The sequence below is a fragment of the Theobroma cacao genome, chromosome 10 (assembly GCF_053813885.1).
Source record: "Theobroma cacao isolate CCN51 chromosome 10, ASM5381388v1, whole genome shotgun sequence".
NCBI classification, from domain to species: domain Eukaryota; kingdom Viridiplantae; phylum Streptophyta; class Magnoliopsida; order Malvales; family Malvaceae; genus Theobroma; species Theobroma cacao.
This window is the reverse complement of record NC_142648.1, coordinates 23,052,905-23,077,844: the sequence shown is the minus strand read 5'-3', so window position 1 is coordinate 23,077,844 and position 24,940 is coordinate 23,052,905. Positions and strand designations below refer to the sequence as shown.

The window sequence follows — 24,940 nt, the reverse complement described above, 5'->3', positions numbered from 1 at the left end:
CATTCAAACATATTCACTAAGAAGGGTTTTTAACAATATGATAGATTTAATTTAATACAAGGATTTATTTTGTATTAAAGATCCTCTTAGCTTTTCTACTTTCATCACTCCTTTTTTTTTTCCTTCCCTTGTTTCCCTCCCAAATCTTTGGTTTTCCTTCATAAAATAATTTGATCATTTTTAATTGAATATTTTAAAATAGAAATTGATAAAACAAATTTCCATAGTTGAAGTAATATTTTTGTTTAAATTATTTTAAATTATGAAATTTAATAAAAATTTATGAAATTTAGACAAAAGAGGGATGAAAGCTGTTAGCCCATTTTTCATTTTTCCTTTTTCTTTTTGTCTTTTTATTGTTTCTCTTCCCATTTTTCCTCTTTTTCCTTCTTATCACAATTATTATGTTATAACTGAGAGATTTACATAAAAGCTTGATAAAGCTTTAATATAAGGAGTGGGTCAAATTCAATTCCATGTTTGACTTAAAATATAATTACAAATTATGAGAAAAAAATGAATTTAAAATGACAACTCAAAAATATAGGCAATGGAAGAAAGTTTTTATCCAAAAAAATGTTTTAAATAAAAATTATGAATATAAATAAGTTGAAAAAAATCGTCTAAAACCTTTGGCTCATGAACAAGAAGATCATACTCCCAACCTTCAATTCCTTTTTGAATCAGACACTTACAGAATCATTGATGATATTAGGGCTGGTGTTATTGTCAAGGTTTACAAAACCGAGTGTATTCTTGTGGATTCAAATATTGTTGCCATCAAATCCATTGATCTTGACCAGTATTCCAAGGTTGATTTCGACAACAACATTCGACGTGAAACCAAGATCATGTTGCTTTTTTCACACCCCCACATCCTCAATGCTAATTGTTCCTTCATCGTCGATGGTCAACGTTTTTGGGTGGTGATGCCCTTTATGTTTGCCACTCCTTTACAATCCATAATCTCATCTTCTTTTCTCGATGGCTTATCAGAGCAATGCATTGCCATTTTTCTCAAAGAAACCCTAAACGCATTGTCTGCTTATTGTTGATGCATGCTGATGTGATGGGAACTCTATATTGGGTGGCCCTAAAAGCGATCTACTCCCATACAAGGTATAATTTCAAAGTTAATATATGGTTTTTGGAATAATCGTGGTTGAATTAGCCATTGAAAAGCCTCCTTTATCTTATCTACGTCCTTCAAAGTCTTTAATCAAGAAGATTAAAGATCAGTTTAGATTTTTTTATTATGAAAGTAATGGCAAGAAAGGTAAGAGCAAGCAATTTTTCAAGGCATTTAAGAATATGGATGCTTCGTATCTTGATCAAGATCTTGCAAAGCGACTCTCGGCAGAGTAGCTTTTGAAACATTATTTTTTTCAAGAGTTGCAGAGGTTTGGAATTTCTTGAGAAGAATGTTTTGCAGGGATTGCCTAGTGTTGAAGAAAGGTTCAAGGTAAACAAGATTCCTAGGAAGGGTGTTGATGTTGATGGGGAGTCATGGTTTCAGCTTGTTGAATATAAAGGATTAGTTTGTGGAAGTTCAATGAAAGATAGGTTTGAGCTTGAACTCATATTCCTCAACAAATCAAAAGAAGAATTAATTGTGAAATGGTCTCATTTTAGTGGCAAAACGATCATTCCAAAAAAAGTAGGTGAGACGAATAGAACAAGTAACTCCGATGGGACAAATTTGAATTCACCGAAAGGGATTGGAAAAGAAGCAGATGAAGAAGAGTTGAGCATTGAGGGAATTGTAGGGGATAAGCCAAGAGTTGAGGGTACAATTAATAGAGAAACAATGGCGGGTGGCCTAACGACATTGATAAATAGTTTGGATAATCAAAGGTGGAGGGTGATAGATACAATTGGACTGTTTGGAGGGGATGTGACCAATTGGTGCAATTGATTGAGAGGTTGAGGTTGGATTTGGAGAATGAAAGAGAAAAGGTTAGAAATAAAATTGGAATTTATTAGAATTCAAATTGCTGGTACTGATGAAAACAATTAAAGTTTGGAATGGGTGAAATTTAAATCTATTTTCATGTTGTTTTTTTTGGATAGGAACCTCTGTTTTGTATTCATTAGAACATCATTTTAACTTCTTCAATTCCTCTTTTTATTGAACCTTAACAATATAGGAGCATTGAAACGATTTGTAAGCATATTTTTTGTGATTATTACTTATTGGAGACATGTTATTATTGTTAGTTTAAAAAAATCGTCTATAATCTATAACTTCTATAACATAAGTAAAAGGCCTCCTCATTTACCCACGTGTCGATCCAGGCAATGCCCACTTTTTCAATCTCTAAACTCATTAGTAAGTCCAACTTTACAAAAGAAGTAGCTAACCCACATTTTCCATCAATCTCTAAACCTATTAGTAAGTCCAACTTTACAAAAAAACTAGTCAACTCATGTTTCCCCATCAGTCAAATTCATATCTCTTTTCTTTATAGCTAGAGAAGTTACGTTTTTTAGGGAGGAGTTTTGAACCTGTCAAACTTGAAGGGAGGGTTTTGAAATCTCAGTAATGGGTTCTCAAATAAAACCTAAATTGCCCACATTAGTAAGTCATGTGACCCTGTTGGTATTTCCCTGTCCATTCCTATCCCCTGTTTTTTTACTCCTTGAGTCGGCTTAGATCTACTTGATTATTTTTATCTTTTCAGCTTTCCTCATTGTCAGTTTCCCCTCGGGTCTACGCTATACTTTAAGCTTGCTCTCGGGTCGACTTGGGGAACAACAGGGAATCATGAATTTTTAATATTTTATCGTAGATTTCGGTCAAAGAGTTTCGATTTTTGGGATTCAATGCTATGTTTGCTTTTTGGGATTTCATTTTGGCCATTGGATTTTCTACGCCCTGTCGACATGTGTGGTCTGAGATGGGTGCCGTGTCTAACCTTTTGGTTCCTACCATATCTTTATTTTTTTTTTGTCCTATCTTGGTTTTTATTCTTCACTTCAGTGTTTAGCACTTCTTAGGATAGAACAAGATTTTAGTTTAAGGTCCTTTCTCATGTTTAGCTTTCTTTTTTTTATCTATACATAACTTTGCTTTGAGTGCTAACAAGTCTAACTCAATTTTCTCTTAAGTCAAGTAAATAGTTTTTTATTTAACGCAACGCGGGGTTCAATCCTAGTTATATTAAAAGTCTTTCCTAAGGGCTTCAATTGGGTGCCATCTGGCCTAACCAATTGTTTGACACATGATGCGTAATTAGAATGTTTGGGACGCCCTGGAAGGTTTCAATTGGGTGATGTGAGGTATTGGATTTTTTTGGGAGGATTGTGGGTTGCTTTTCGATAGAGCGTTTCTTTGCCTTGAGATTGACACTATCGGTTTGACAAATGGCATAAGTCCATATAGCACCATGTCAAAGATTTTTTTTATGGTTTTGTTGGTGCATCTTTATTTGTAGATTAACTTTGGTCTTTTAATTCAGAATGTGTTCTTTCTTTGGAGAGTAATCTAGGATTTTTGTTTTGGTGGCTCAATTGTTTGGTTTTTTTGTGTGAAGGCGTGTTCTTCAAAGTTCTTTTCTCTCCATTGCATGTGTTTTTTGTCATTTGTTTCATCTTTTTCACTACAAGTGTTTTATTTTCTTTAACTATGGTTTCCCTTAAGTATTCTCTTCTTCTTCCTCTTCGATACTTATGGTCGGTTCTTCATTTTCTTTTACTTTTTGTTGTTTTTGTTTTGTTCCAATTGGTTTTATACTATATTTTTATTGTTTGTTTTCATTTGTTGTTTTTGTATCATTTTGTCTTTCTTATTCTTACTTTGTTGTTGGTTTATTTTTTTTGGTTTCTTTATTTTGGTTTTTAGCCATCAAAGTTTTTTGGTTGTTATTTTTTGGTAGGGTCTTGGTTTTTTTGGTTGATTTTCCATTCTCCAATCATTTTTTTTTTTAAATTTTGTTTCCCATTTTTCACTGTTTTTTTCCCTCTTCGTTTCGTTTTTTGATTTTTAAGATGTAGTATGTGTTTATGCATATTTGTTTCCCTTTTTCACTACTGCTTTTGTTTTTTTCCTTTTCATTTTTCTTTTTTTGCACGTTTGGTATGGAGAATAGCTATGTTATTTCCCCTCTATTCTCAGCCATAGTTTGTAACCTTGTTTGGTTTAAAAGTGGAATGAGGAATAGGAATTCCTCAATAATCCGTATTTTTTAAAATGGGAGAAAGGTCTGTTTTAAGTATTCCCGACTCTCTCCCTGGTTTTATCTATTTCGTGAATCATGAAATAGCTTTGAAATGTTTAATGACTAAAATACCCTTATTAGATTTACAAAATTACAACTTGATCCATATAAAACAATTTTTTCTCTCTCATCCTCCTTTCCCTCATTTCTCAGCCGCTCTTCCCTTTTTTCTTTTAGCCGTTCTTCCCCTTTCTCTCTCAACCGCTCTTTGCCTCTTTCTCTCAGTCGCTTTTCTCCTCTCTTTCTCAGCTGCTCTTCCCCTTTTTCTCTCAACCGCTTTTCCCCTCTTTCTCTCCGCTGCTTTTCCCCTCTTTCTCTCAGCCGCTCTTCCCCTCTTTCTCTCCATTGCTCTTCCTCGCTCTTCTCCTCTTTCTCTTAGTCATTTTTCCCCTCTTTCTCTCCGTCGCTCTTCCACTGTTTGGGTTCTAGCAGTAACATCACCTTTCTCATCAAACTTTCCAGCTACGTTACTCTATTTCATAGTCCAGGTACTTGCTTATTGTGCTATTGTTTACTGTTGAAGTTGCTCTTATTATGCTGGCTGTGATTTGGGTTTGCTGTGAAAATATTTTGGGTTTGTTGTGATTGTGCTTAGTTTGTTACATCGGTTTTCAAATTTAGTGTTTGCTATGAAAATATTTTGGGTTTGTTGTGATTTACGGTTGAGGTGTTCATTCTCTTATAATCAAACCCATCCCTTCCATTCGTTCTTCAAATCCTGCCGGCAACCAAACATATAAAAGAATCAGTACTCGACTGAGAGATTTTCAGTCAAGAAATTGCCAGAAAACCGACTTACAAAAAACAGCCATGGTCAAAGCCTTGAGAAACAAAACATCACACAGCATTTAAGTTTTGAATTCACAAGAAAATGCAATCAAAAGACACCAAAAGCCTACAAATGACCCAAACCAGGAATCCATCAGAAAACCTCAAGAAAACAGGACATGTAAGAAAAACAAACAAAACCTCTTGGACTGTTTCCCTCTCTTACACCTTCGTACACACTTAACTGCATCAAGATATTACGAACACTGCCCAGGGAAAGTTGAACACCCAAAGAGTTGGAGTTTATAGATAGCAGCTACTGTATCATTTTGTAGAAGAACACATTATGCATCATAGATCAACAATGCCCTTTAATTTTCAGGGAAAGCAAAAAATTTTGGCATGATACATAGCATTGACCACCTCCAAATCACTGTAAAAATGCAAGTTACTCGTTGCTCCTTTGTATTAGTATGCATTACTTCAATTTCAGTTTACAATTTATTTTGTCGATTTTATTTTTTTTAATCGCATTATTAGTTTAATCTTTTAGGACATTCAATATTGTTGGTGGTTGATTTCTCATACTTTATGAAGCTATATAACACTACTACATACTAATAATTATTATGTTAGTGTCAGTTGTTCAATTTTTAATATATCTTGGAATGAAAAACATTTTCCTAATTTAACAAAAAAGGAAAAAATATGCTTTTTTACATTAAATTTGAAGTAGATTCACTTAAAAAGTCTCTAAACTTCATATATTTTACTTAAATCATTTTGGCATTTCAATTCGAAGGAAAGATAATTTTAATTAATTCCCTAAACCCTAATTTAAATGAAATATAATATTATGCATCATATTACTCATTTAATTAATTTCTTATTTACTTAATTATATAATAACACGTTCCATTACTTAATTAACTAAATTATTTTATTAACTCATTAAACCCTTAATTATTTTAAATATTTAATTCATTGCTAGATAACAAATTAAAACACGTATTCATTAATTTGATTAGTCAAATTCTTTTTATTATCCTAATACAACCTTAATTAAATTAACTAATTTTTATTTAATCTAAATTTAATCATTCAATTAATTGCTTAATTACCATCAACCTTACTTAAGTTAAATAATTTTAAATTTTTCTAAATTTACTAATTTAATTTATTGATTAATTATTAATACATGATTATTTTTACTTACTTAAATTATTTAATTAATTCCCCAAGCCCTAAACCCTAATTTAAATGAAATATATTATTATGCATCATATTACTCATTTAATTAATTTCTTATTTACTTAATTATATAGTAGCACATTCCATTACTTAATTAACTAAATTATTAATTAACTCATTAAATCCTTAATTACTTTAAATATTTAATTCATTGCTAGATAACAAATTAAAACATTTTTTCATTAATTGGATTAGTAAAATTCTTTAATTGCCCTTGTACAACCTTAATTAAATTAACTAATTTTTATTTAATCTAAATTTAATCATTTTATTATTTGCTTAATTACCCTAAACGTTACTTAAGTTAAATAATTTTAAATTTTTCTAAATTTACTAAAAATAGAACATTATACACTAAACTACTAGAACTAACCACCCTTCTTTTTCCCTATCTGTCTCTCTAACCCAATTGCACCACCTTTCACAATTTTACTATATGGCTTACTTATGGGGCTGAAATGTGCTCTTGATGTCACTTACTTTTTTTGTTACCATATGGCTTTAATATTTTTTGTACATAATAAAATAGATTAGAATATTTATTTTTTGTAGTCATGGTTCGTTTGTATTTGAGAAAAAATGTTGAACGACGAAAAAGGCTACTAGTTATGTTTAAATTTTATATGGAGATTTGTCGTGCTGTTAGTTCATTCTTGATTATATTATCTGCAGCGTCGACTTTATGTACTTATAGGCCAAGAGTAAGATCTTATGTATTAGATTTTGCTGCAAATCGAGAGTATGTGAGGCGACTTGTGTGTAATAATGATATTTCAAGTATTTCACAAATTAGGATTAATAGAAAAGCCTTTTTTAAATTATGTGAAATGTTAGAACGTATTAGAGGGTTGAAGTCAACAAAGAACATGCTTGTATATGAGCAAGTAGCAATATTCTTACATATTATTGCTCATCATGTTAAAAATCGAGTAATTAGTTTAAATTTTAAAAGGTTGGGTGAGACAATTAGTCAGCACTTTCATAATGTTTTAAATGCAGTGCTAAAATTGTAAGAACATTTATTTGAAAAACCTGAGCCCATTGCAACAAACTCAACAAACAATCGGTGGAAGTGGTTTAAGGTAGATTATTGATCTTATTACTTTTTGTAATTATATATATACAAGACATTAATAGGTTTATTTATAAGTAATTCATTACATTGGATTTGTAGAATTGTTTAGGTGCTCGAGATGGGACATGCATCAGGGTTAAGGTGCCAAGTGCAGATAAACCTAGATATCGCACTCGTAAAGAGGATATTGCAACAAATATGTTAGGTGTATGTACACCTAACATGCAGTTTGTCTTTGTTCTTCCTGGTTGGGAAGGGTCTGTAGCTGATAGCAGAGTTCTTCGAGATGCACTAAGGAGAAGAAATGGACTTAAAGTACCTCATGGTAAGCTTTCCTATTATAATGGGAAAATATAATAAATTATGTACTATATGATTATTTTATTTAAATAAATAAATAACTTATTTAGTTTGTTTTATATAGGTTGTTACTATCTAGTTGATGCGGGCTATACAAATTGTGAGGGCTTTCTTGCACCTTTTAGGAGTCAACGATATCATTTGAATGAATGGCGTCAAGGCCATGAACCAAGCAGTCCTGAAGAATTTTTTAATATGAAACATGTTGCTGCTCACAATGTTATAGAGAAATGTTTTGGGTTGTTGAAAATGAGGTGAGGTATCCTTAGGAGTCCATCATATTATCCAATTAGGATACATAATCGGATTATTATAGCTTGTTGTTTACTTCATAATTTTATTAGGAGGGAGATGAGTTTTAATCCTATTGAAGTGGATTTAGGGGAATATATTGAAACCAACATAGCAGTTGATGAGGATTTTATAAGTACTATTGATCCTACTGATGTTTAGGGTAATTTGAGAATGAAATTAGCAAATCAGATGTTCAATGAATGGCAAGCATCTAGGCAAAATGATGATTGACATTTGTTAGGCATATTGTTATTGAAGGACTGTTTTAGTGTTTTTTTTCCTTTGTCAGTACAAGTTGTGCTTTTTTCTTATTTGTTCTTAGTGTCTTAATGGGTTGTTAATTGTTGTTTATATTGTACTTTTTATCATGTGAATAAAGTTTAACAAGTTTTAATATATTATTGGATATATCTCTTGATCTTTTATTTTTTTAGCATTATAATTAATTTTTATAATTAAATATTTGGTGTATGGTAGAAAGAATGTCCACATCTACAACCCTAACTTCTCAAATTTCAAAAAGAACCAAAAGAAAATGGAATTATCCTAAAGATGTTGCACTTGTTTTAGCTTTGATTGATTTGCACAATATAGGAAAATACAATGCTGACAATGGTTTTAGAGGGGGTTATTTGTTAGAACTTGAAAATATGTTTGCAACAAAATTACCAAATGTAAACTTGAAGGCAAAGCCTCACATAAAGTCTAGAATAAAGACTTTGAAAAAAGAATAGGCTATTATATATGATATGGTGCAAGGGACACATACTAGTGGATTTGGGTGGGATGATCAAAAGAACATGGTTATTGCTGATGATCCTGTATGGGAATCTTACATACAGGTATGTTTTTGAGTTGAACTTATTTAAGTATTTCATATTAGTTTCTTAATAATAATATAACTAATAGTCATTTTTTTTTGTTATTAGAGTCACAAGGAGGTGGCCCCATTTAGAAGAAAGAGTTTTCCTTTCTTCAATGAGCTTAGTCTTATTTATGCAAGAGATCGTGCAATAGGAAAAGATGCACAAACTGCAATAGATATCCTCGAAGAAATGCAGGACTGTAATGATACAATAAATGTGGAAACTGAAGGTGAAAACCTAGCTAGATATAGTTTCGACGATGAGGATTTCTCTAATATTCAACCTCAAACATCAGCTCCTAAAAGTGAAACAACTTCAGTAAGGAAGAAGAAAAGGCAAAATGAGACGAGTGATCCCATTACATCCGAATCAATTATTACTGCTGCCACGATATTGGGTGAAAACATAAAAGAGGCTGGAATTGAGTTTAGCAAAAGTGTTGGGGCAGAGGTGAACATCCAACAAAAGGCTTAAGAGTTGGATGGAATTTTAAGTCAAGTAAAGGGATTGACAGCAATGGAAAGGGTTCTTGCTTCGATTAAACTTTTTGAATCTCCGACTCTTATATTTGTGTTTTTCAGTATTTATCCTGATCGAAGACCTGAATCGCTGAGGATACTTCTTGCTGACTGTTGAGCTTTGATGGCTCTAAAACTTTTTGTGAAGGCAAGTTCCTGATATTGTAAGTTTTTGGCACTTCTGGTTGATGTTGATACTAATTATGAGGTTCATTAACAAGTCTAAACCCTTTTGAGTTGACCGTTGTGTTGTTGGTTGTATAATGGTGATGTTATTGTAGCTACTTTAATGGTTTTATGCATGTTGTAAGTTAATGTAATAGGATGAATATTCATCCATTACTTTCCTAGTTAGTGTATTTTTGTAAACTAGACATTGGCTTTTGATTACATATAATAATATTTTCATGTAAAGGGCATTTATAGTATGACAAGGCTTTTTTATTATTTATTGCTTTCCATGCTAATATGCACTAGTTATGCTTGTAAATTGTCATTTTCTTCCTAGAGATGGAATGCTTATCTAATTTGAAAGACACGTTATTTTTCTCTTTCGCATTTATATTTCCTCAGCACCATATGCTTGGTTTAAAGAAATGATATTTTTTAAAAGTAATATGATTTTTTATTTAATATATCAAAGGACATAATTTACATTTTTTGTTAGGAAAAAATTTAAGACCATCTTTCTAATTTCAAAGATATGATTTTCTATTTAATATATAAATAACATGATTTTCTACTATTACTTGTTTTTTTGTTTTTTTCCCAAATATTTACTCTGCAATATTTTGTCTATGGAATATTTTGAAAATGATTCTTAACATGCGAAGAATTTACTAAAAAGAAACATTTATGCACAAAATTTAATTGAGTATGATGGCAAAAATATAATATAATTAAATTATATTTTAGAATAATTATCCATTTATAAAAATATGTGTAAATTATAATTATTTTTAGCAATTGAGGTAAAATATAATTATGATGGATAATTGTCTTCTGAGATAAATATGTATTTAAATTATAATAAGGATAATTTTATTTTTTCATGAAAATAAATGTTAATATGATCAAGGTTATTTTTGTCTTTTTATCACCTATTTCTTTTTTATTCCAATCTTATTTCTACCAACAAAACACTGTAATAAATTATAATAGCAACTCCTGCTCTATTCCAGTAACTATACCAAATAAAGTAATAACTATTATATTCTATTCTTACTTTATTCTATTCCCACAAAATAATTATTTTATTCTATTCTTATCTATTCTGCGAACCAAACGTGCCATTTGAATTTTTAAGTGTAGTATGTGTTCATGCTTCTTTATTTTCTAAGTTTTCACTACTTTTTTTCCCTCTTCATTTTGCATTTTGAGTTTTTAGGTGTAGTATGTGTTCATGTGTCTCATTCAATTTTGTTTTCGTTTGGTTTTTCTTATACTTTTTAGTTCAATTACCATTTTCGAATGAGTTTGGCATTACGAACTTTACAAATAAAACCAAATAGTGTAAAGATTTTTAATTTTTTTATAACTGATATTTAGTTTTTATTTTTTATGTTTTACTTACATTTTTTCTTCACTTTTAAAATGCCCTGTATTTTTTTGGGTTCGTTTACTTGTCTATGTAGGCAGTAATCAATCCAAGCAACCAGTTGGGTGGGCAGCACTGTTTGGAATTGAGTCGAATTTCCTTTTCTATTGCAAGAGCTGAAGGCTTAGTGGTTTATGGGAATAGGCTGGTTGTGGACTAAATCTCACCAGGCCCACCTTCTAAGCCATCTAAAGGCTTTTCTTCACCTTGGGTCAGAAAGAGCCCAAGCTTGAAGCGAAGCCTTGAAGTCCTTGGGCTACTCTGAGCCCAAGCTATGTATGATGTCTTTATCGTTATATGGGTTGCTGATTTGGGCTTTATTTATTGTAATCTTTGGGCTGTTGCTTTGGATGTTTTTTAAAGAGTTTCCTGCATGGATCTTAACATAGTTTGGGCCCAAATATTAACTTTGGAAAATAAAAATGCAAGAAAGCATTTTTATGAAATATTGAATATAAATATTGAAATAGTTAGTCATGAAATATATTTCAGCAGACTAAAAATTAAAAAGATAACATAGATAGTTATAAAATATTTTTAGGTAAAAATAAAATTATGAAAGTATAAAATACTTAGTTGTAAAAAATACACATTTAAGTAAATAAGAATTATAAAAAGATAAAAGACAAATACGCTTAAATAGAATAGAAGATATAGAAATTATAGAAAAATAAAAAATTATCTATTTATATGCAGTATGTTTAAGTGGAATATAAAAAAAAAATAGAAGAACTTAAAACAGCAAGTTATATAAAATATATATAGGTAAAAATGATGACAAAATATTTAGCTATATAAAGCTTATAAAAATACATAAAAGGAAAACAGAAGGGATAGAAAAGTTAATAATAAATAAGTAAATAATAAATACTAAAACGTGTTATTTTGACTATACTAATGATGAAATATTCATTTGAAATGCGTGAAGTCACAATTTCGAATGAATTCTTCTTGGTAAAGGGTTTCGATTAAGATCTCACCAGTATGATGAAAGGGTCTTAATTTTGAATCTTGATGTTTCTTATCTTAAATAGATGAAAATATATTAACCTAATTATTAATTAAGCAAAATATAAAAACTAAACAAGTAAAGACATAATGAAGATAATAACTAAATAATAAAAAATAATAAAACTTTCAATTATGGTAAATTCTCAATAGTCAATACCGCTAAACTATATAAGGCAAATATAAAATAGATTTATGAGAAAAGATAAAAAAATAGTTAGTCAAAAAGAAAATACGTTAGGTTAATACAAAATAGGAAAGAAATTAATTTATAAAAAAAAATACATAAATAATAATTATGAAATGAGATATTTGGTTTTAAAAAAATAGTGTTTAGGTGAAAATGCAAATTTATATAGCAAAATAGATAAATACTTAAATATAAAAAATCTATAATAAAATGAAATAAAAAAATAGTTAGATAAAAATAATAAATATAACATGCTTCTCCATGATTTATATGCGTACAAAGAAAAATAATAAAAAAATTTCAAAGAAATAACAAAAGAGTTGTAGGAAGGTTAATAAACAAATATTGAAATTTATGAGCATGTTACACATCATCGCTGCATCGTTAAATGTCATGGCATATAGACGTATTGTGTGCACGAGTCAAGGCCCCGATGATGGAACTTTGCGAGGGCGCTTGCAAAGGCGAGTTCTTTCAGAAAATTTCCTAGGCGAAAAGATACCTCTGAATCCCACTAGTATGATATGAGGGTTTGGAGAATATCTTTAATAAAAGGCTTTTGATCGTAATAGAAATGCATTCACGAAAATATTTTTTTTACTTGCAAACGACTACCCCGATGATTGGATATACTTGTCAAACTTGCGAATGTGAGTTTTTCAAGTATTTTCCTAGGTGAGAGAATATCCCTGGATCTCACTAGTATGATAGGCGGATTCGAGAAATATCTTCAATAAAAGGTTTTCATTTGGCATCATCCAGACTTTATGCTATACATTTCACAATTGCATCATGAGCACGTCTTACCTGTAAAATCAAGTAAAATATTTTAATTTGTTAATAAAATAAAAAATAAAGTAAATAAACAATAATTAGAAAAATATAATAATAAAATCAATGGTTTAAGATAACATATGATTAAGTGGTACTGTTAGTGGAACAAGCGTCAGAGGGTGCTAATCCTTCTGCATGCGTAATTGTATTCTCAAACCCAACTTTAAAAATTCACAGATCAGTTTATTGTTCTTAGATGGACCTAATATCAATTTAGGACTTCGTCGAATAAAACAAATGTAATAGGTGGCCAATTGCACTTAGATAAAAAAAAAATATTGGTGGCGACTCCTTAAATTTCCTATGTCTAGCAGTTGGGTTCTTGGACCTGTATGCTACGACATATACACAATAAAATAATATCAAGGTTTGTTTACAACTTAATTATATTAAATATATTTTATTATACATTAATGTCTAATATATTATGATTATCTAAATATATTGTTTTTGTAATCCTTATAGTTTATATAGTAAAGTTTAATATGAATATAATAAAAGTTTATTATTATTAATAAAATATATAATGTTTAAATTTTGTTGTGTGTGACGAAAAATTAAGCATGCCTTTACCAACTCTATCACTCGTTCAACATTTTCTAAGAGTTTGCTTATACTCTAAGACTATACTTAGCTGGATAACTGATTCACTTGAGCACAATTAATCATTCTAAAATATATTATTGAAGCCAGGCAAATCCCCAATCTCAAATCCCTAATTTTTAGCCGGATCCCCTTCTCATTCGAAATCCATCGAAAGCTTTTGACCTTTACCCCCCTTTCCATGCTGAATGACAACTGAGGCTCCTTTGTCGATTGAAGCTTGCTTTGTTCTACTGCTGTGCTGACTAAAGCTTCTCTCCAAACTCTCCATATCCTCTGCAATTTCGATCTTAAGGTCCAAAGCTTAAGGTCTTTTTCTAGTTTTGTTTACTTGAGCCTTCCATGTCCTAGCTTCTCTCCTTGTTGCCATGCTCCTATTGAGTTTCTATTGTTCCAACTACTTTTTACTTTTTTACTGGCTTTTGTGTTATGTTTTCTACTTTGGTGCTTTGTTTTTAAGATGTTGATTTGGAGGACTTTTGGTTGTTTTTCTTCTTGTTTCTGCTACTTCTTGGCTTTACTATTGCTGTCTTGGTTTTTTTTTTCTTTGCAGTGTTAATGTTCTGTTGATGTTGAGCTGCTAGTGGTTGATTGATCTCTTTCATCTTCAAGAGGCCTTGTCTTGGCTTTCTTTTTATAGTGTTTTCTTTCATTGATTTTTTTTTTGTAACTTTGTTTTAGGGTCTTTATTTTATTTTCTCTCTTTTGTTTTTTTTTTTTTTTACCATTTGGGGGTCTTCCCTTGTTTTGTATTGATTCCTAGGAAAAGATTTCTCTCCTGGTTGATAAATGAATCGTTATCTTTGGTTGGAATATTAGATAGCATATTAGAAAGCATATTAAGAATATTTTAAGCTTTACTTACCTTCCTTCTATTTTGACAAGTCAAGTAGTCCAATAATCTTTGAGATTTACTTTTTCTTTGATCTATATCTGTACTATATCAAAATACAGTTCAAGGTATGTCAAATTTTTGTCATAATATTATTACTATAGTATGAAAATTGAATATTTAGTTTGTAAATTTTTTGCAATATTTCATATTCGTTCTCGATTTCAAATTTTATATAAATAATTTTTGTGTAAAACTTATCAATTAGTCAAAGCCTGATTTATCCTGGCATTGATTAAAGCATCTAGAAACTTTCACCTTAATAGAGGATAAAACTTATATATATAGGAATGACTGACAGTGATTCTTTATTCACAAAAAATTATCAATTGCCTTAATTTTATTTTGCCAAACTGCATGACCTTTTTGGCTTTATTCACTTGAAATTGCATAATTTCCTTGCAAACTTGTCAAAAATGACAACATACACTAAAATTTGATATTTAGCCATAATAAATTTTCTTATTGTATGCCTTCAACTAACAACAATATATGCTTAACTTCTAGTTTTGAATTGTTTGTAGATGTGATCCAAATTTCACAATCAACGCATAATAGTTCAGTTTGGAATAATCAAGTTAAAAATGATTACCCTTTGTAAATCAAAATAATATTAAATTAATTAATTAATTGTGATTATGTATAAGAGTTGAAAACTCTTTTTGTGGTGGTTTAAACTAAGTTCAAAAGGGAGAAATATATTAAGCAGGACTATGAAATTGTGACACCAACTTTGCTCTTTCATTTACCTAACCCTCCACGAAGTAGAAGGCGCACCCAGTTTTTGCTTGCTTTTTCTTACGAGGAATTGAAAGGATTAATCAATCTCTTCTTTGAAGCTAAAATTTTATTATTGGATTAAGAAAAAGACTTGCCAAGATTAAAAAATTTAGTCTACTTGTGTGTCGGTGCTGCAGCAACATTTGAACTATACTTAATGATTTACTCACGTGTATGGGTTTGGTTCTCGGAGGCCTACTATAACTATATTTAATGATGCAGCAACATCTGAGTCAATGGCTAGCCCTTACACCGATCCTGATATTAGGTTGGAAGAAAAAGTGGAAAATCTATCAAATGATATGAGGCAAATGCGTGAGCAAATGACGTAACATTTTGGAACCATGAATGAATTTATGGCAAGTATGAAACCAAAGATGACAAAGAAGCGTTTGAAAAAAGCCCATGTGAGTACTTCAAGTTTAGATTCTGACGAATAAGGTGACATTTCATGATAATAGCCTATTTTCTGAATTTGACTTAGAAACTTTTTTAGCATGGCATACAATAGCACATTTAACTTTATTTTTATATTTGCATATTGTGTGTTAGTAATGATTTTTAATTCTACTAACTCGACTTTGAATTAAGTATTTTAACTGCATGTAAATTGTACGTTGCATAGATTATTTTTATTAATTTGTAATTATGATTATTCTAATAACAAAATTTACGATTTTGGGGATTCCTGCGAAATTTTTTGTTGGTAGAGCGTTGCCAACAGTAAATTCCATTGGAAATTACCAATAGATTTTCCTACAAAAATTTTCGTTGCAAATTTCCAACAGAAAATTCTGTTGGTAAATTCCAATGAAAAATTCTGTTAAAAACTTCATTGGTAATTTCTAATGGAAAATTCCATCGGACGTCCATTGGTAATTTCCAACGAAAAATTCCAAAGGAAAATCGGTTGGAAACTCCTTTGGTAATTTCCAACGAAAACTTTCGTCGACTGTCTGCTAGAAAGTTTCAACAAAAAATTCCAACAACAGAAAATTCCATCAGCGAATCCGTTGGAATTTTCCAACAGAATTTTGTTGGAGATGAATTTCTGTCAGAAACTTTCGTTGGAATTTTTGTGTTTTCCAATGGATTTTGTGAAAAATAATATATCAAAAGTAAGCTCTTTTCCAACGAAAATTCTATGGGAGTTTTGATAAAAAGTATTTTCAACAACACTTTCAAAGATGAAACTTCTAACAGAAAATTTCATTGAAAATCAATCGAAAAAAAAGCATTTCCAACTTAAACTTGACTATTTCTTACAAAAAATTTTGTTGAAAAAAGTCTGTATTTTTATAGTGTGTACTGACAGTCAAGAACATGTTATTGGCTTGCCCAACACTTCACCCATACACATATCAGTGCCAACTGAGCAATTGACCCTAGGAACTGTTTTAGGATTTCTTCTTTAATCGAGTGAAGAAGTACAGATCTTCATTGGACTAAAGATGGCTCCCACCAAACAACTCCCATATGTCCCTAGGTTCTTTCTCTCCATACAAGTCAAAATTCTTGATTATGTCTGTGCTGAAGAGATATCCCATTAGCATGGCGTCACTAGGCTCAAACCTCAATCCCACCAACTTGGCAACAGCAAGTTTGTCTTCCATCAAACTCAAAAGGCCTTGTCAGTGTAATGGAGGGGAGTCGAAGTGACTTTGTCTAGTGTGTATACATAAATTTCGTGTGGGAAATAAGATAAGAAAATTTGGAGACTAACAATTTCATTAATCAAACAGTCAAGTATAATCTATGGAAATTTTTTAAAGTGAAAGAATAATCTTCTTATTTGTTTCTTTAATAAAATTACTATCAAGGGTCTCGATCGTTTGATCTAGAACGATCGTAATTGATCTCCTTATTTGGACTAGAACAAGAATGAAAAGCAATTTCTTAAAAAAATGCATAATACCTAAAAAAAGTCCTTAAACTATTCAAGAAAATTCAAATAAATCGTTATTTTTTTATTATGTTAAATCAAGCCTTTAAACTTTTTATTTTGAACCAAAATATAAGCCCTTATGACTAATAGTTCATGTTGTTGAATTTTTACACAAGTGCACACTATTGCAAACAAGTAATATAGTGATGAAGTAGAGTATCGTTCCCATGAAGATTTGTTCTTAAATCTTTACTAAGTACTAAAATTTATGACAAATTAATCTTATTTAAGTAACTAAAATTTTCAAAAAATTAATAAAAACAAAATTACAAAAGCACTAAATTAACTAACAAAAATTAAAATTACTTGAAAAGGGCAATAGACTAAAACTTAAGATTATGGGTTCATTTAACACTTCATCTGATACCAGCTTCTCCTATTATTTACATTCATAGGTCATTTTACTAACGTATAATCCAAAGCTATGTACAAGTCTCCGTCGAGATGCTTGCACACATACCTAACTTAATTGGGTCACTATATGTCTATAAGAATCAATTAAATAAGGTTCATTAAGCTAGTGTTCTAATTTGGCTATGTATGACAATTGGGGTTTGTTTACTCGAATCATGAATCAGATCACCTAAGTGACGTGAATATACATTATTCAAACATTAGTTCAATTTAAAATCTCTCTGTCGAGTCTCAATTAGATTCACAGGTTAGTTAACTGTTGGCCAGACAATCAAAAGCATTAAGAATAAATTTGAATAAGCAAAACTATACCCACTCATACTAAATAAAAGAGAAAAAAATATTCAGATTACAGGTTGAAATCCACCACAATCCTAGAAAAATAGTTTAACTTATAATATCTAATAAAAACAATATCCAAAGAAATTTAGCTGTGAATCCAAGTTAAAGAAAAAAAGAGACGCAAAATAGAGAAAGAAGCTAATTATAAAAGCTTTGCAATCTCAATTATCTCTCAAATTCTCTTATTTTCTTGCTTTGTTCTGGGCTCCTTTTCTCAAAAAAGTTGCTTGTTGCCTCTCTCTTAAAACCTCTGAAAAATGTCCCTTAAATACGCTCTAAGGAACCTCATTTCCAAAATCTCGTCAAATTTTTATTTTTGGAAAATCGTCCAGCGTCGTGACCATAATTTCCTAGCTTCGCCGAGCTGCCTTTTTTGCTACAATAGCATCGTGTCCTTCCTTTCTTGGCATTGTAGTGCTCTAGCCTCGTAAATTTGTATGGTGCCCTTCCTTTCACCAGCATTGTGGCCTTGTTTTCCTCAGCATTACAGTCTTGGCTTCCTCGGCACTGTGGCCTTGAGTAACTCAAGGTAGTAGCTTTCCTCCACATGCTGCCTTGTGCACTATTGTAGCAGTTAAGCATCTTCCAACATAATTTTTATGCTGATATGATTCCAACTGGGTGAAATGGTAAACATGAAAGTTTTATTCTTGTCTCTTAAATTTCCAATGGCTCAAGAATTACATCAATTGGACTTCTGGAGTGAAAGATATGCTCCAAATACCGCATCATGTTTAGTCCATGCATACTATTGCAATGCTGTGAATTAGACAAATATTTTGACCATGATCCAATCAAAACTGGGTGAAGTGGTACAAATAAAAGTTATATCCCTTTCTCTTAGCGTTCTATTGGTCTAAGAATCACCTCATTTGGAGTTTTGTATAGAGAGATATGGTCAAAATATAGAAACATATACAAATGAAGCCATCATCATACTTTCACGGATTTTCATCAAATGAGCCTTTTTCATCAAATTTCTTACAAAAGCAATAAGAGAAATTAGAAATAACTACTCTTAAAGTAATTTAAAACAAAATAGCATAAAATTAAATTAAAATAACTTAAATAACTACTCAATATGTAATCAAATTTAAACTAGAAAAACACCTAAAATGATAAAATTTGAATCTAAAATCTAAAAAATCTAGCTACTTATGCCTCTAAAATGTGTCAAATGACTCTATATAATAAAGTTATCAGTTCACTACATGTTAATAGTCAAAATGTTACTTGTCATTTTATGCAACTTGATGTTGCTGTGGCATGTTAACATGTCATAATGGATGATGATGTGATATGCTAGTGTGATTGTGTGGCATTTTTCACCCTCAACGTTAGCATCACATAGTCATAAAATGACAAAGTGTTATTTTGACTAATGATAATTAGTCAACTATTAATTATAAGGGCTTATTTGATTTAAAAAAAAATTATGAGGCTTGATTGAACATAATAGAAGAACCAAAATTTATTTGAATTTTCTTGAATAGTTCAAAAGTTTTTACAAGCATTAAACACAAAAAAAAAAAAAAAACCTTGAACATTAATATCAACATTTTTCAAAATTTATTCAATTCTTCAAATTTGATTCTTGAGATTTGGATAAATTTTGAGTCTTTAAAATCTTCTTCTAAATAGTGTGTTTTGGAATTTTGACTTGTAGGTTGAAACTGTTGAAAGGCTTTGATTCTTTGAATCTTCCTTGTGTTTTCAAAATACTAGTAGGTTGAAACTCTTGGAATTTTGGCTTTATTCTAAAATTTTTTCTTGGACTTGTGAGAGTTTTGAAGACTTTGTTATTCGGAATCTTCTTTCATAATTGTGCTTGTGTTAAAGGAGCATTATATTTATATAGCTAGATTAGAGAATTCCATAAGAATTTATTCTCTTTGATTTTATCTCTAAATTGTATTAATGTAATTAGAGATAAAACATGATGATTCATAAATAATTTTAATTGGTCAAACTTTAAGTCTTTGAATTATAATTGATCGAATTTGAGTTTTATCACAAATTATTTTAATTTATTTAGAGATAAATTGAATTGTCATATTTGAATTTCACTACAATAAAAATGGCTTTTCCTTGTAGAACATTTCATCGAGAAAAGGAATATTTCAACAAATTATTTCATTGGTGATAGTTTTCAACAGAATATTCCATCCAAAAATAAGGAGATGTCCATATTAAACCTCAAAATCACTAAAAATATAACAATAATGCACAAATTTGTCTTACTATATAAAATGAAAAATTGATATAATTAAAAAAATTTTATTATATATAAAATTATTCATACAATTCATTTGTCAATACAAAAAATATGAGTGAAGTCATGATGGCTCATTGTCATCTCTTCTATAATCCTCTTTTATATTGGAAGTTCCCTTTTACCATGATCTCATCATCTGTAAGATTCATTCCATAATAGTTCATATTCTCATTATTCACCCTCCTTTGCTTACGAATATGTCATGCATGTTTTCCTCTAGGGTTAGCACTTTATTGCATCAAGGAACTAATTGATGGGAAAGATTTTCAACAGAAGGGCTACACACGAACTCAAGGTTTATGCCAGTGCTTGTTGCATCAAGTAATGTTGTAGCAGAGACCCTCATACCAAACCCGTAAATGTTAGTTTGAATGGTTTGCACCCCTCCAATTGCATGAGCCTAAGCTTGGGAATCAAACTCTGGCTATGAGGATGAATCTTGTCCATATGTCTATGATAATGTAGAGGTATATTTGTTTGTGAAAAATTAAATAATGATAACTATGATTGATATTGTTATAATATATGCAAAAAATATAAATAACTTAAAGTTATAAGATTATTAATGATTGTTAAGTTCATGTACACTGATAGTTTTTTATCTGTTTTCCACGAATTCACTAACCGTTTATGCATGTAGTTGAGCACTTTAATGATCGTTTATGCATTTAGATGCTAGTAATTACATTGCATTACTAGATGCAATAGATGTTGAATAAGGGGAGCAACCTCTCTTGCAAGTGAACACAAAGTCTGATTATGTACTAGGTATAGAGTATTGATCATGTACTAGGTATCCTAGTTCTGATTATTTTTTGTTACTAATAAAGGGGAGCCAAAGAGCTTTTAGAAAGCGTAATCTTATAAAGACAAGAATTGTTGGTTAAAACCAATGCAAAGAAATGAATTCTTTGCAGAAAAAAATACTTATTAGTTGGCTAAGCTTCTAAAGGGTGAGAGACCCATTAAAGAACAAATAGGTGTTCAAGTTGAAAAAAGATGGTGCAAAGCTAGTAAGGTAAAAAGCTTATTTGGTGATGAGATCTTTTCTCCAGTGGCAAAGATGAGTTTCATTCGAGTTGTATTGGGATTTGCAACTAGTTTGAATCTTGAGCTTAAGCAAATTGATGTAAAGACTATACTTTTGCAAGATGACTTGCATGAGGTGATCTACATGTTTTAAAGTGAAAGGGAAAGAACACATGGTTTGCAAATTAAAAAAGAGCTTGTATTACTTGAAACAAGCTCTAAGACAGTGATATAAGAATCAATCTTTTATGGTGAGTTGTTTCCATGAAAGAACGACAACAGATGCTTATGTGTATGTTAGAAAATTTCTTGATGACAACTTTATTATTCTTTTGTTATATGTTGATGATATGTTAATTGAGGACAAGATGCTAATATGATTTGTATGTTAAAAGATGAATTGTCTACATCATTTGACATGAAAGATTTAGTTCTAGCTAAGCAGATTTTGGATATGGATATTATTCATGATAGGAAAGCTGAGAAACTATGATTATCACAAGAAAATTATGTTAAATGAGTGTTTAAGAGATTTGACATGCAATATGATAAGTCAGTTAATCTCCTTCCAATGGGGATAAAGGTGGAGATTGCAATATTTATGAGGGTCCAATGGCCCATAATGGGTCTAGTCTCATTATGCTCACCTATTGGCCATTAAGGTCAGTTGGTTGATAAAGGTTTAAAAAATAAAATCACAGCAACAACTACAAAGGAAAAGAGGAAGGTTGCACTGAACAAAAAAAATAGTAAGAATTTGTGCTTCATGACGAGATCAAGAGAGAAATAGGTATAGTTAATTATTAAGTTTTCTTTCTTTTAGTGTTTAGAATGTTTTGATGAAGGAGAATCACTACAATTTATCAAATCTAAGGAGATATTGATGGTAGTTTCCTAAAGAGGTGACTTTGTTGTGTTGTTCCAATAATTGCGAATGTTGAACTTTGAGCAAAACGCTTGAGATATTGAATCTTGTAATTTACTCTTTTTTTTCTCATAGTGGATTTTTATCTAATTTGTCCGACAAACTGTTTTTGGGTTTGTTATGTATGTTTGGTATTTTTTATTTTTGGCATAATATCGAACATTAGATTGATGGATTGAATGATGAATTTCGAAGAGTTGACACTCTTGTTGTCAAAAAGAGGGATATCTGTTAGGATGAGCCTTGTAGCTAATTGAGATTGGTTAAGGCTTGATTTCAATCATGCAACAATATCATTCATGTTGAATGATTAGAGGTTTTCCTTCATCAATAAGACATCAATTATAATAAGTTATAAGTCTAATTGGATAAAATCCATGAGATTAATATGCCTTGTAAGGGAACTATAATGGGTTGTGGTTATGAAATCCCTAAGCATCAAAGCATAATCTCAAAATGTTCTTGGTCAATATATCATTGAGATTGGACATCAATGATGCCTAGAGACTAGTATGTTCTATGTTCTTTACTTTGGAAGCAAGCAATCGATCTCATAGATTAGAGTATAGAGATACTTGGAACTAGAATATAGGTACTTGATTAGAATGCCAAGTTCACTGAACTTGACTTGCCATGAGAAGTGCATTTGGTATTTCACTCAAGTGTCTATGCAATACTTCTCATGTGAAAGTTGTGTAAATACTCCCTAGATTTGAGACACCAGGTTGTCTTATGTGTGAAGTGTTATGCTTTGATTTCATCCCTACAGGGTGCCTAACCAAAGATGTCAAAATAGGATGCTTTTGGGTATAGCATGAAGCATGTGAAGGCAAATGAATAGTCAAGATAGGACTCATCACCCCAAATGATTCAGGGGACATATCCTAACTGTTCTTGGTTGATATTAGCTTATTGAAGTCTTTAGCCAAGGCGACTTAATGATTATGAAAAGAGTTTCATAAGTCTTTATAAAGTTGATGATCAAACTTTAAAAACGAATATGGAGATCAATAAGAGTAAACACTACACCATACTCTTATCATATTCGAGATAAATGATGAGAGAATTAATTACACTGAAAGGCTAATCACTGAAAGGTTAAGTCAAACCATCTTAACTCTTCTAACATTTGGGTGGCTATGATGGTTGCTAGATCCCAATCTTGGTCTATGAATTCTAGGTAGTTGACTTGATTAATGATAAATTTAAAGTAGTTTAAATTTATCTAATTTTAAATTTAACTTAAGAATTATATATTGAGTTCATTACCAACATGTTAGAAGCCTAATGGGTAACACAACTAAAATGAATATTGAAAATAAAATAGGATAGGTGATTAAGTTGGACTTAATCAAATTAGAAATTATGAGCTGCTCAAGCACTTGATTAAGTGCTTATTTGGCCTGGCTTATTTTTACCTTATCTACTAGTTAAAAGCAGAAGTTGGGCCAAACAGGATTTTGTGAAAAACTCTAAAAAAAATTAATTTTTTTTAAAGAATAAAATCTTTAAAAAAAAGAGCTTAAAAAAAGCTCCAATTAGGAGCTTTCTCTTTTTTTTTTTTTAAGAAAAACAAGCCAGCTTATTACAAGAGTTATTTTTCTCAAAAAGATCCTCTCTCAAAAAATACTCCCTCTCTTTCTCCCTATCGATCTTCCTCTCCTCTCTCCTTTTCTGCAAATCATCATTCTAAGTTTGTTTTGTTCTTACAAAAATTAAGGAAAAAAAGATTCAAAATTCAAAACTGCATTCAGGTATTATTTCTTCTTTTTCTTCTATTTTGTTTTTCATTTTATTTTCTATCGTTTTTTTTAGACTTTGAAAACTTTCTTTATTAGTTGATATTTCTCAGTTTATTGTTTGATATGACAATTATATGATGTTTATTTATTCTTAACTTCTTTATGATGTATATAATATTTGATTATTATGATTGAAATAATTAATCAAAAAGGCCAATGGTTGTTGAGATAAATTAGATGAAAATTGACATAATATTTGTTGATTATGGTTGTTGAGATAATATTGTTCATGGAGGTGAACTTTATTGGTAAGGACATCAATAGCTAAATGTGATTTTCTGGAATTATTACTACCACCTTATACTTATCTTCTTCTTTTTTGGGTTCTCTTCATTGTTAGGGTTAAGGGTTCTAGTAGTCGACTACTTGCTTTCTTTCATCTCTTTTTTTATGATTTATTATTAATTATAAACTTTATGTTATATAAATTTTTTTTATATTTTCAAAAATTTATTTTAAATAGATAAAAAATAAAGTTAATTTTTTTTATTTTGAACAAAGAAATTAGTGATTAATAAAAAGTTATTTATTAAATACCCTTTATAATAATTTTAATTAAAATGAGAGTTTATATAAGTTGTTTTGCCAAACAGTTTATTAAAACAGAGCTTATAAAAATTAAATTTATCAAACAACTTTAGCTTAATTTTAAAAGCTATTATTTTTTATAAAAGCTTTATAATTGCTTTTGAGCTAAAAAAAAGCTAAGCCAAACATGCTCTAAAATTGTTTAATTAAGTTGTGCCTAATTAATTAAATTGTTTAATTAAATCATTGGGCCTAATTAATTAAATTGTTTAACTAAGTCATTGTGCCTAATTGATTAAAATTGTTCAATTAAGTCATTAAACCTAATTGATTAAAATTGTTTAATTAAATTGTTGCTTAATTAATTAAATTGTTTAATTAAGTTATTGAGCTTAATTGATTAAATTAAACAATTAAGTTAACTGGG

General features: G+C 30.2%; 1 pseudogene; it reads left to right on the top strand.

Moving 5' to 3' along the window:
• Window positions 1–550: 550 nt before the first annotated feature.
• On the top strand, window positions 551–2,017 carry LOC108663634 (serine/threonine-protein kinase BLUS1-like; annotated as a pseudogene).
• Window positions 2,018–24,940: the final 22,923 nt, after the last annotated feature.